Consider the following 13444-nt stretch of genomic DNA (forward strand, 5'->3'; position numbering starts at 1 on the left):
GAAGAAGATAAATATATAGTGTTCTACTTTAATTTCTAGTTGATAGCGATCACGTGTAGGTGGTGCATTGTGGTGATTGCTCTACAGTTAAAAACATGAGGAAAGAGACTAAGTCTCTGCTGTTTGATAACTTCCTTGCCTTCGTGTGCCCACTGTGTTCCAAATTAGTTGGTCCTCGTCAGAAGAGAGGACGTGTTGTCGTAAATCACAGCTTTTTAAGAGGTGCATAATTACTTCTGAATTGCCAACATGGTATCTGGTGTGAGGTATGGAGAGGCTAACCAGGAGAAAAAGGTCCGAAACTTCCCCTTTCTTTGCATAACGACTACAATGGTTTACAAAAATCGTTGTCTTAATGATAGTAGAACCAAGAGAAAAAGGTCCAAAAGTTCCCCATTTCTTTGCATAACGATAAGGATGCTTTACAAATGTCATCTAGTTCACAGTAGAAACACGAGAAAAAGGTCCAAAAGTTCCCCTTTCATTGCATAATGACTAGGATGGTTTACAAAAGTCATCTTGATGTTAGTAGACATGGAAGTGGCCAATATAGTGCGATATTCTTTGAATAATGGGAAACAAAAAATAAAATAATGGCGAACAAAAATAGAACAAGTGCTGTGCATGCAAAACCTTAAAAAAATAGTTCCCCAAAGCGGATGGAAACAGTACTTTGGCTTCGGGAAACTGGTAAGTGAAGCATTGGAGGAACAACGCCGGAACAACAGGAAGCAGTATGCTATAGCCAATAGAAATGAAGGAAAGGTAAGTGGCAAGCACAGGAACCAATGAAAAGCAAGGAAAACATTGGGCAGGATGTAAGCCCCTTTTAAGATATATCTAATACAATAGATTTCACAAGCACCGCTCAAGCACTGTGCAGGCGAAACCTAAAAACCAGCCTGAAACAAGGGACATCGAAGCCGCACTTGGCACACCTAGTTATTGTGCTTTGACCACAGTGAATTCCACACAAATTTCTAAGGAATCTCTCAACATACTGTGTTCTCGGGCAAGATGTTCGGAAGAGTTTAGCAGTAAATCAATTTGATTTCTTTGTAGTTCCATACCCAGGATGTTCAAGGGTAGTTTATTGTGTCGATAAATTGACAAATCTTTAGCAATTCTCTGGACTCCCTTGATGAGAACACCATTTACACATCGTTTTTCGTTTATATCTGTCCAAATCAAACAGAGTTAGCTTCCATTGAATTATTTGGTAGTTAGAATGTTTGCATGTATGGGCACTTTGTGATCCCTATGCATGGCTGGGAACTAAATATCAACCAATAATTGCACAGTGAGACTAAATCAAGTGAGTCTGACTCCCTACGGGGAACTCAATGCATCCCGCCTCAAGACAATTTTTCAAGAATAGGTATAAATAGGGCATCTGACTGCACTGTTTTCACACCAATTCGTGAAAAAAGCCATTTTCTAAATGGGCACTTTTGAAATAGTGAGATACTTTTATGGCATGCTAATAAACGCTGACCCTCTCCAAATATTTTGGTGGTTTACCCATTCAAAGGTAGTTCTGAGAAAATGGTGTCAACATGGTACATTTATTTGCAATTTCCATGCAAAATCTAAAAAAAAGCCTGACAAGAGCAAAAAAGCAATATCACATGGTCTGACACCTTTCCTCACTTTCATTTTCCCACCTTGACTCTACCATGTCTTTTGAAGGTTGTGTCTAGCCACTGACTTCTGTTTTTATTGGTAATTTTGCAATTGAAATTGTGCCTGGGCATTTGGGTCCCTGCCTGGCATTTGACGGTGTTTTGGGGTTTAGAATGACTGTCAGATAATGGTGCCTGCTGGATATGTGATGCCTGGATCTCTGACATATAGTAGAAACCTAATATGTGTAGAGAAAAAAATATAAATTCCTAGTTTAGCAACTTTACTGTTATGTTAATAATATTGAACCTTCTTCATTTTGCACTTATTATACTCTGGTACTATCACGTCCTGTGATGTGGTTGGAGTCAAATGTCACCTGAAATCACTTACTGTAATGCTTCAGGCCCATTATTGTGATATAACTTCCTGTGATGTTATTACAGGTCAAAGGGCACATGATGTCATATCCGCTATGCATACCATTTTTGCAAATCGCCCTCCATGCATATACTATAACATTTCTTCACTCAATGCGGTGCTGCAGCACAATGCGGTGCTGCGGACAAATCTGTTGCACAAGGGGGAAACATGGTGCTGAGCCATGTCTACTAAGCTTGGCATGCTGCTGCTATCATCCTCTGCGCTGGCCCACAAACAAGCCATCCTGTGTGATGCACAGCCGTGCACCATGGTGCAGCGGTAGGTGTGCGCTGTCTAGCATAGGATTTGTATTGGAATAATGCCCTTTCAGTATATTAACTGTATCTAGAAACATTCAGAAGGATCCCAAACATTGAATGTGTGCCTCCTTTTGATGCAGAGACCATTTATGCTACCTTAGTAGAGCAGGCCTTGCTTCCAAACCTATGTGTTTTTGTGTTGATCTACCCCAGCAACGCCCACTTAATGCAGTACCCAGAAAAGGGGATCTTTTTGTCTTGGACAGCTGACACACAGAGTTGGGTCGCACACAGCACTAAAGCAAGGTTCAGTAACTTAAAAACGATAATATTTGCAGCATTTGTAGACAATGAATTCACTTGTCAGCATGTTTTTCCAGTGCCAATGAGAGAGGTCTTGCACACGGCCTTGCAAACCTTGCAAACATCAGTCCCTTGCAAGGCGCCTCGATGAGTAGTAAGGTTTTGGCCTAATTGCAGAACAAATATCGCAGGTGGCTAATTAACACCCTGCTGAGATTGGCGCTCCAGAGGGCGGCAGTAATTCATTACTAGGTAGAATTAACACTTAACAGGAAATAATCCCTCTGATGGAACATATTAAGTACTGATACTTTCATCATTTCCGCCAGCCGATAACACCTTCAGTGATACAAATTTAGCATTGCAATTAAAAAAAATCGCATCAGGTAAAAATTACGTGAATTGGAGGAGCCGAAAGCACTACTCTGTCATTATTAATAATGATAATAATAATAATAATAATAATAATAATAATAATAATAATAATAATAATAATAATAATAAGAAGAAGAAGAAGAAGAAGAAGAAGAAGAAAAAGACTCATAGAGCACGTAGCCACTTCACATGAAGTGTCCCAGTGCTAAGATCCAGACTCCCATAACAGAAAATTGCACACACCTACCTCAACGGTCAACAAAGCCTGAAAAAACAGTTTTTTAAATTTGTTCCAGAAAAGAGCTTCAGAAGGGGCCTGTCGGACTGAGAGGGGAAGAGAGTTCCAGTGTTTGGGCGCCAGGTAACTGAAAGAGCTGCCAACAATTCAAACTCTTTTCACTTTGGGAATGATGGCGAACTTAGCATCAGCAGATCTCAGATTTCCAGATGGAAAATAGGGTTTGATTCAGGACCGACAATAGTCTGGGCCATTGTTGGCTAGGGCCTTGTAACAATAACAAAGGCTTTGAATGAGGTTCTCTGCTGCAACGGGACCCAGTGTGGGGTAATAAGCATGGCACCAATGGAGGCACATTTTGGGACCTTGAGCAATAAGCGTGCTGCAGCCTTCTGCACATGTTGAAGTCTATTCAAATGTGCTTGGACACGTCTATGGAAAAGACATTACAGTAGTCCAGCCCGGACATAATCAGAGCTTGGACTACCATTTTTTGAGCAGACGCACAAAAGATTTTTTTTAAAGGATTTTTGAAAGCCCAAAACATTTCCCTAAAAGTGTGGTTATTTGGCTGTCAAATGAAAGTATGACATTCAAATCAGATTCCTAGATTTTCAACATTGTTCTTAGTTAGAGGTAGTGAACCAAGGCTGTAGGGCCACCAGGCATCAGACCAGATTTTAGGCTGTTTGCCTAGGATAAGCAGCTCAGTCATTCCAGCATTTAATTTTAGGTAGTTACAATCCATCCATGTGGCGTCTTGCGCAAGACACAGACAGAAAGAGAAGGCCATGTGATTGCTGTGCTGCGAAAGAGTGATGATAAGCTGTCATCAGAATATGAGATGATAGTAAACCCAAAACGTTTGATGACCTTAGCCAAAGGACGGATGTATAAATTAAAAAGGGTTGGACTCAGGGAAGAGCCCTTAGGCACTCCTTGCCGTAGAGGAAACACTTTGAAGTGGAAAGGTGATTTGGACACCTGGAAGGTGCGTTCTTTCAGGAAGGAAGCAAACCACATCATGGCCTTGTGGCCTTCATTGCAGTTCCAAAGTCTTTTGTGTTGTGGGATACAGCATCGAAAGCGGCACTGAGATGCAACATTAGTAGCGCCATAGAGTCACCAGCCTCCAGAATGTGGTGTATTGACTCAGCAGCAAGTAGCAAGGCAGATTCAATGTTATTGGAGAGGCAAAAGCCTGACCAAGTCATGTGTAGCAAGTCGTTATCCTCAATAAAGTTGAAAAGCTGCTTATTAACATGCTTCTTGGGGACCTTAAAGAATAGTGGGAGAAGCGAAAAAGGATTATCATTTTCAGGCTTAGTGGGTTCCAGCAAGCGTGTTTTTTAAAAGTGGGACCACCATAGCATGTTTCCTGTGCTGAGCAAACACCAGGAGATGATGGAGGGAGTGCTGAAACTTTTCAGACATTCACCCCAGTCACAGATTTGGGTTTAATCCATCATCGTTATTTAGCTCACTTTGCTACCCCAGTTTTCAGACCCAGCCATATGCAAATCAGTCTTGACCCTGTTCCTCATGGGAACAGTCTAGCCCGAACTGCCAAGCCAGGTCTTCCCTGGACCAGAAACAAGCATCCTAGGACCAGTTACAGGGTTTTCACCCCTCATCAGCCAGGCTAGCTTGAATTCAGTGGTGAGAATTTCACCACATTGCAGTGGTAAATGGTTGTTGGTCATGTGAAACTTTAAAGTTATGAGCTGCATTTGGCTTGAAACTTACTTATTGACATATCTAAAGTCAACGGCAGAACATAAGGCAATAATGTACACAAAGCAACATAGCAACACAATGAAAACATAACAGGCACAACAGTCAAAGCACAACTTCAACACTACAACCACAGTACAACACAACAATGGCACATTGCACTAATGCACAACAGCACAAAGCAAACAAAAGCACAACAGCACCAAAAAAAAAACACAACACATCAGCACCACATCAAAATGCCACACAAATACACACAAGCATTTTTGTCACATATTAACACCTACAGAAATCTTCTTTCATGATGTGGTGGTAAAAGCTGTTTACACCATGCAATGCCTTACCATCAAGGATGCAAAATACTACTAGTCAAAAACGTTTCATGACCTGGCCTGTGTCTTCCTTACTTATAGCGCAGTTCAAAATCAAAAAGTTGGAAGTTACAGATGGATACCTATGATATGCCTGATTTCTGGGGATTCACAAATGTTTTGAAAAGTAGGCATGGCCAGGGTCGTCTTTAGCGTGGTACTCAGTGCGACAATCTGTTTTTTGCCCCCTCCCAATGACCTAACCCTCGGGTTCCCTCACTACCACCCAGCAAAAGTGCCCCTCATCTCTCCATAGCACCTCTCTCACATAAATGTCATTTGTTTTAAAGGGCTAATAATGGCTGGCTCTACAAATCCACTCAGCTTTTCATTTAAAATACAGATCTGTTCTTTGCAACAGCCATATTAACCGTCTGTGTTACTTTATGGTGAGTTAGAACTGCCATTAGACCAAACTCCAATCTCCCTCTCTAGTAGGGACATTAATCCCAAAAGTTAGCTTGGCATTTTTATTGTTGCCTGAAAGCTGGATGTGCAGAGTTTTACTGTCACTGCTAAATTCAGTGCACGCCCTTGAAGGTCAGTGCCGCCGCCACCCCCACAAAGTGCGCCCGCACCAGAGGCACTGCCCTAAATCCGGTCCTGGGCTTGGTCATCAACACAAATTGTAGATTTTTTTGTGTGGACCATCCACGTGGAATTGTGCATTTGCACACTAAGTATAGTTTTATTCAATATTTTCTTCACAAGGAAAACATTTGCTGTGATGGAGAAACCCCTTTCTATAAAAGTCCAAGAAGTCTGCGGTTGTTCTTTCACCACTCCACCCAGGAAATACTCTAACTCCTGGATTTTTCATGGAGTACCGCTACACGCAATGGCTGTGTGGGAAAAGCCATGAAACAATAGTGAACAGGCATAAATGAACACGTTTATATTTATTCATGATGCAGATATTTTGCTTGCCAATGAACCTTATTAATTCCACCTGTTCCACTTCTCCCACTAATTTACTAGATGATTTTCTAAAGGAATAAGGGACTGGTTTATAGTTTGGCAGATGGGTTACTCTGAGGGATATCCCGTCGCCTTACTACAAGTGCCATAGGATATAATCCACTTAGTAATAAGGCAGAGGCAGATAAATGTCACGCTGTGATGGAGCAACCCGTCCGCCAAACTCACAATCAGGCCCTACGTTTCATCTCAGAATGTATAGGAGGATCCTGGAACTTACAAGTGCAGATGGATAGTTGTGTACTTATGTATTACTTAAGAGCACAAAAGAGCTTGTGAATGAAGCTCATGGACAGCATTCAGTTACGCAAAGGAAACATGGTCGATCTCATTTAGCAATGAACTTTGCGGTATCATGCAATAGGCGGGGAAACACAAACAGCAAGCAAGCACAATGTACACCGTGGTGAAATCTATTTGTGTTCCGGTGGTTTAAATCAGAAGCGACATAATTGTTGGCTTTGTTTGTTGCTTTGTGGTGAAGGGACAAATTATACGTTCGTTCTATTTCGAAGTTATTTGTTTTCTCTCTTTCACTAGGACGCAGAGGGCGAGGTTAAATAAACATTGCGCTGGTGAAAAAACAAAGCAAATCCTTTTGTGCACCATTTTTCTTGCTTCGGTACTAGGCTACGAAGTGCCTATTTCATAAAGATTGTTGGACAAAACATGGAGTAAACTACGGGGGTGTGGCATTTAAAGTTTGGCAGATGTAGGGCATCTTCCAAAAATGCAGCGAATGCCCCATCAGCTAAAGTCGCCATTCCCACACCTCTTTTAGAGGTGGGTGAAGTGTCCAGTGTCCGGGACTCGAGCCTCAGCTGGCTCAGCTAACAGAAACCCTCAACTTAAGGCCCGTCCACTACAGGGTCTGTGGTCAATGTATGTTAGACAGACTCCCAAATTTCACGGTTTGCAAACAAAATTGCGAAATCTTCTGTTTTGTATAAAGCCTGCACTTTTTACAAAAGTGGTAGCGAAATTCCCAAATTTGACAATACATAAATCAATCAATCAATCAATCAATCCGGGAATTATAAGCGCACTACTCCCGTGTGAGGGTCTCAAGGCGTTGGGGGGTGGAAACACGTGTTCTGTTCAGTCGGAAAGCCAGGTCTTGAGCGCCTTTCTGAAGGTGTTCAGGAAGGGGGCGTGTCTGATGTTGATACAGAGCTCGTATCAGGTGTTGGCCGCGATGTAGGAGAATGCTCTTTCCCCTTGTTTTGGCTTTGCGGATGCGCGGGGTTTCGTAAGGGCGAGGTTGATGGATCGGAGGTTTTGTTTGGGTACGTGGAAGGCAATTCTCTTGTTGAGGTATTGCGGTCCTGTTTTGTGAAGGCATTTGTAGGCGTGGGTGAGTATCTTGAATGTGACTCTTCTCGACAGGGAGCCAGTGGAGGTTCCATAGGTGTTGGTTGATGTGCTTGTGTCGGGGGATGCCGAAGACGGCTCTGGCTGCGGTGTTCTGTTTCGTCTGGAGCTTGCAGAGTAGAGACTTGTTGATGATGGTGTAGAGGGCGTTTCCGTAGTCCAGTCTGCTGGTTATGAGTGCGTGGGTGACTGTCTTTCTTGACTCGGGGGGGATCCATTTGAAGGTCTTTCGGAGGATGCAAAGGGTGTTTAAACAGCTGGACGCGATGGCATTGACCTGCTTGTTCATGGATAGGGAGGTGTCTAGTAGGGTGCCGAGGTTTCTGGTGTGGTCCGTGGGGGTCGGAGGGCTGCCGAGTGCGGTGGGCCAGCAGGGGTTGTTCCATGCTGATGGGGTGGTTCCGAGTACGAGGACTATATACCCCTGGATTCCCGCATGCCTTGTGGGCCTGGGGGCTCAAAATAGGGTGACCAACCGTCCGTAATTTTCACAGGCTTTCCATACATTTACTGTAATGTCCGTTGTCCATGAAGGAAGTTTCCATGGACGGCATTTGTCCATAATGTTAGCCTTTGAGCTGAAGGACAAATGTTCAGCAGTTGAAATGGCTCAGCTGAAGCAGAAGGGAGGGGGTCTCCTGTGCAGTGATTCAGAGGGAAGGGCAGCCAGGGTGCCGGGCTGCTTCAAAGTAATGTAAATGCGGGCAACTGGGTAATCTGCGCATATAAAGGCTGCTTGAATTTGAAATAGGTATTAATTGCTAGAGTACACATTAAACTGCCTGAAGTGAGCCATTTCTTCTTTCTGCTGTAACTGCAAATGCGGGCGCTAAATCTGGAAAAAGTTTGCTATGTTGGCTCACTCACTGCCCATGCCCACTTCCCCACCCTTCATTCATCACTCTGACTTGCTTCTTGTGGCTATCATGGGTTTCTTGGTTTGGATGTCCTACTTTAAATGAGGCAATGCAGTGATATGTTTTGAACATGAACGTGAGAAGGCATCTCACAGATGTTTTATACTAGGGAAGCAAAAAAAAGCTCCATTCTTTTGAAAGCAAGTCACCAGCATAACAGATTACCACACATACACAATCAATTTTGAAACATCTGAGATACTATTGGTTTACAGAAGGGCTGATTAAAAAAACAAAAACATATTTAGTTCTGCATCTAAAAGGTAACGCAGAAAAAGTTTCACCATCAAGTGCCATTTCTCTACCTGATGATCCAATATATTTCTCTGCCCCGTGAGCTGCACATCCGTTCTATAGTTTGCGTGCCATTTCACAATTGCACGTAAAACTACTGCCTATAGTCGCTTCTTGCATTCATCTTTGCCCGGATTGTCCTATCACTGAAAGTTTCAGCAAATCCTGCAGGCCAAAATAACTTCTAAAACTCAAGATCAAGGTAGTATTGCAGCGCGGTTATCTCCGCAATTAGGATGAAAGAGAGCAAACAAAAGGTCTTGACTTACTTCCTTGGGGAACTGGTGCAAGGTCGGTTGTAAGAAGATGTTTCTATAAGTTTCATTGCAAAATATGAAGGAGGATGCTTTTATCACTTGTATTTTTTATAACCGCTGTTGCCTAAAAAGTGCTAGCTTTGCCATTCCCTAGAACTTCAACATTCTTAAAGTATTTCCACCTCATTACCATAACAATCCCATACAGGATGAAATGTGTACACCATTGTTGGAATTCATGAAAGGTGGGTTATTTTGACTGAACAATGTTTATGTTTAAACTAGAGCTGGCTTCAAGGCTCCAACTTTGTAGTTAGAGCTACTAAAGCAATAGAGGAGTTCTGGGGAGTGTAAATGTTGACACCATTTGCCCTGCTACTGGGCTGCACACTTGAAGACAGGCTGGTGTGTGTGTGTGGTCAGTGGATGATCGAGTAATGGTCTCTTTAAAATGAAACTGAGCAGATAGATCACAGGTGGAAATCCTAACCAAAAACCATGACTGGAACACTAAAAATTCTGTTCTTAAATCTGTTTATCTGATACAATTGGGACAAAGTAAATTATTTGGACGAAAGCAAAACACACAGATATCAACCAAGGCAAATTCTGATTTGCCTAATACACAAAAAAATCATAGTGTACACAAACAGAAGTTGTTAAACTAGTTTTGAATTGTGAGAAATTATTTTTATAGAGTCACTTCATAAGAGACACAATCTCATATGCTTCCATAACAGATCTGTTGTAAGTCAGAATCAAATGGATTTAATTCTTTACAGATCTTGGTGATCTGATCCCAGATCTCTCTGGCAGTAGGTAGTTCACCTGCAAGTAGTGGAAGATCCAACAATGGAGTGACATTGCAACCCAGCTTCCTATACGCCCCTTCCTCGTATAGGTTTCTTGGGTGAAGTGTAGGTGGGTCCCCTGCTGTTAGCAGATTGTAATATGTGCCGCAAAGGAATACTAAATTGTGGCGAACCCTTAAATCAATTAGAGTAGTGTTTCATGTTTACGTTGATTGTCTATTTACTTACTTATATACTATTGCGCGACCTCCTCTGGTGTGTCTGTAAAACGTACCTTTTGTTGCTAATTTTTATCCTGAATTTTGACCTTCTGTCCTGAATTTTTGTCCTGAATTTTGACCCTTTGTCCTGAATTTTTACACTCACGGTCCCGATTTTCACCCATGAGAGTTGGTCACCCTAGCTCAAAACTAAATTTAAGCTAATGCCCCCCCGGACCCTCCACCCATAGGGCACCCGGGGGCATTTGTTTTTATCAAGTTTTGGGCCCATCGCGCATAGGGCACGCGACATGCCCAGGGGAAATTTATTTTTAGAAAATGATCAGAGACCTCCACCCAGGGGCACACGACGTGCCAAGGAGGCATTTATCTATTTCAAGTTTCGTACTCCGCAACAGGCCTGACACTTGATAAAATAAATTTCCCCTGGGTCCACCATGTGCCCACGGGCGGAGGGCCCTAATCATGTAAAACAAGTATTGGCATAGCCAATAGGTCTCGCATTTGGAACCTTATAAGTATTTAGCCATGCAACAATTGATGTTGTTGCACCAAGGATATTGTGCTGCATAATTAAATACTTATAAGGTCCCAAAAGCGAGACCTATTGGCTATGCCAATGCTTGTTCTCTATGGCTCACATCGAAAGTTTTTTTTCGACTCCTTTTATTTCTGCCTCTATTCCTCTCTTGCGGTGTCCCAAGGGGTCAGATCGTTCCATTCACCTCTGTAACAACTTTAGCAAAGTTCATCCGCTCTCCTGGATTTGGCTTCTACATGTACGTTAACGATAACCAGTTGTGAAGCAAGGGATCGTCAGCAGATTTTGAACTCTGCATAAACCATGTCTCAAATGGATGAGCGGCCACAGGCTTGGACTAAACACAGACGAAACCAAGTGGTACGAGGATTGACTGACCTCAGGTGGGATCCTTACTGGTTCACTGCTAGGGGTCTCCCCATGCCCTTAGTCCCTGTGAAAGCAGTAAAAAATCTTGAGTTCAAATCTTATCTGGAACTTTTTGATCTCTCATACAGTCTCAGTTATTTTCCCTTCCATCTGCGTCACCGGAAGAAATTAGGCTTTTCCTCGCCAACTGCACTAAGCATCTAGTCAACTAAGTCATCATTTGGCCCATTCTTGAGTAAGCCAATGATAGGCATTTAGGCCTTCGACCATTGCAACAAGTTCAAAGACTTCAAAATCAGGCTGTCCGGAAGATTCTTGGAACTCTTAAATTTTGTCATGCCACACCACTTTTGCGTCATCTCTACTGACTTCCCACCCAAGCACAGCTTTTATTTAAAGTCCTCTGAACTACACAAGTCCACCCACAGCAGTGTCCTGCCATTCTACAACATCACCTTCTGCTCAACCAACCTTTTTGCCCTGCCATTCTACAACATCACCTTCTGCTCAATCAACCTCTTCAGATCGTCCAAACGCCTACTCCTTACTGAAAAGAGAACATGGTGGCTTTAAAGAAAACAAGGCAGAAGTAGATGTACTTCAGTCAATACTGGAAGTGTACTTCTTAGTACCCTTTGTATCACATGTATCACTGCTCCCTCGGGCAGTTCAATGGACACCTGTCTTCTTGCCGCTCATATATAAAGATATTCGTTATATTCAGCTCTGATCCACCCAAGTATCTTGAAACCCTCACTGGTGAATGTGAACAAGACTAGCTAGCGGTAAAAGCTATACCCCTCCACCCCCCAGCAGGTGTGTAAGACTTCAGGAAAGTCCTTTTATTAATTAGATAGAGGGGCTTGGCTCTTACAATTTTCTAAAAAATAAAAGAAAGTCTATGCAGAGTATAGAAGGTAGTGCAACTAGTGAACCATTGTGAACAGAAGACCTTGTTGCAAAAGCTGTTATTCAGATTTAAGAAAGTGGCTCCTACATAACAGGAGAAAACATTACACAACTCCTTCAAGCCTATCTCATCACAAAGGTAGGGTATTCCAAGTTTTAGCCTTCATTATGGAGAAAATATCGACAAGATGTCCCTTTGACCAGGTAACTTATAAAGCGCTACATTACTAACCTTGTTGCCCACCACATACACCTATATACATTTTCAAAGTTGGTAGGCAATGCACTCCTGGTTTACGACTAGTGGTAATCGTAGTTTGTGAATGTAATTGTGTGCATTAGGGTATCGCCTTCGGATCCTAATCATTACTAAAATGCCCGATTTGCACTCCCCCATGCAAGGAGAAGCGTCCCCTTCATGTATTACTATTATCCCGAAAACAGGAGTAATCTAGTTCGTCAAAGTGCCTTTAAAATTTTAAACGCGCCTTCGATCAGATGCTGGTTCTTCAAATTTAATGCATTTGAATGACACTGAATAATGATTTGTTCATAGATACATGATATTGGAACACTCCATATGATCCAAATTTAGTATACAAGAAGAATTCTTTATTCCAAATTTCAAATGTTCTATGCATTTCAGTTTGAGCGCTTCCTCAGGGGAAATGTCTGGCGAAGTAACAATGACGAAGTTGTAAACCTCACGCGCATATTCAACAAGGCAAAAAAAATAAAACACAAACGCGCCCCCCGCGGCAGCGAAAGTGAAACAGTACTCTGGCCTAACAAGTGGGAGGGGTGGGGGGAGGGCGAGAGACCACACAGCGATTCCCTTGCGGGAACGAGCCTTGGGCACCATGTGTTTGCAAGTTAATTACAAACATATGGTGTCAAGCTCGCTCCCGTAAGTGAATCGCCACACGTGCCCCCGTTGCCATTGAAGACAGTAGAACGCGTGCACGTTTTCAGCTGAAAAGCCGAAGCGATTGCTAAAGGTCTTTTTGCCTAGCAGCGCATGCGCGCTGCGTAGGCGAGACCTAAAAATGAATGCCACCAGGGCCCGTCAGGTGCCTCATGGGCAGCAGGCTCTAAACTTGATAGCAACTAATGTGCCCCGGGCAGCGGGCCCAGGGGGCACTATTTGCTAACAAGTTTTGGGCCTGCCAGCTACAGGCCACATGGTGAGCCCAGGGGTACTTTATTTTTTTCACGCTATGGGCCCTAACCATTTAGAAAAATAAATGCCATATGGGCCCACCGTGTTCCCAGTGGGCAGCGGGCCCAAAGCTTGATAAAAGTAATGCCCACAGGGCACCCGGGGGGGCATTCAATTTTATCAAATTTTGAGTCTGCTGCCCACGGGGCACGCGGCGGGTCCTAGTAGCATTAATTGTCTTAGATGATTAGGGCCCACAGGGCATGCCGCGGCCCCTGGGGGGCATTTA

The 13444-nt window shown here is 43.1% G+C and overlaps 1 protein-coding gene across 3 annotated transcripts in view; it reads right to left on the reverse strand.

The window, feature by feature from the left end:
• Positions 1-13444, reverse strand: part of COBL (cordon-bleu WH2 repeat protein) — a 961684-nt gene that overhangs the window by 856052 nt on the left and 92188 nt on the right. The window lies entirely within an intron of this gene.

The sequence above is a fragment of the Triturus cristatus genome, chromosome 5_2 (genome assembly GCF_964204655.1).
Source record: "Triturus cristatus chromosome 5_2, aTriCri1.1, whole genome shotgun sequence".
NCBI classification, from domain to species: domain Eukaryota; kingdom Metazoa; phylum Chordata; class Amphibia; order Caudata; family Salamandridae; genus Triturus; species Triturus cristatus.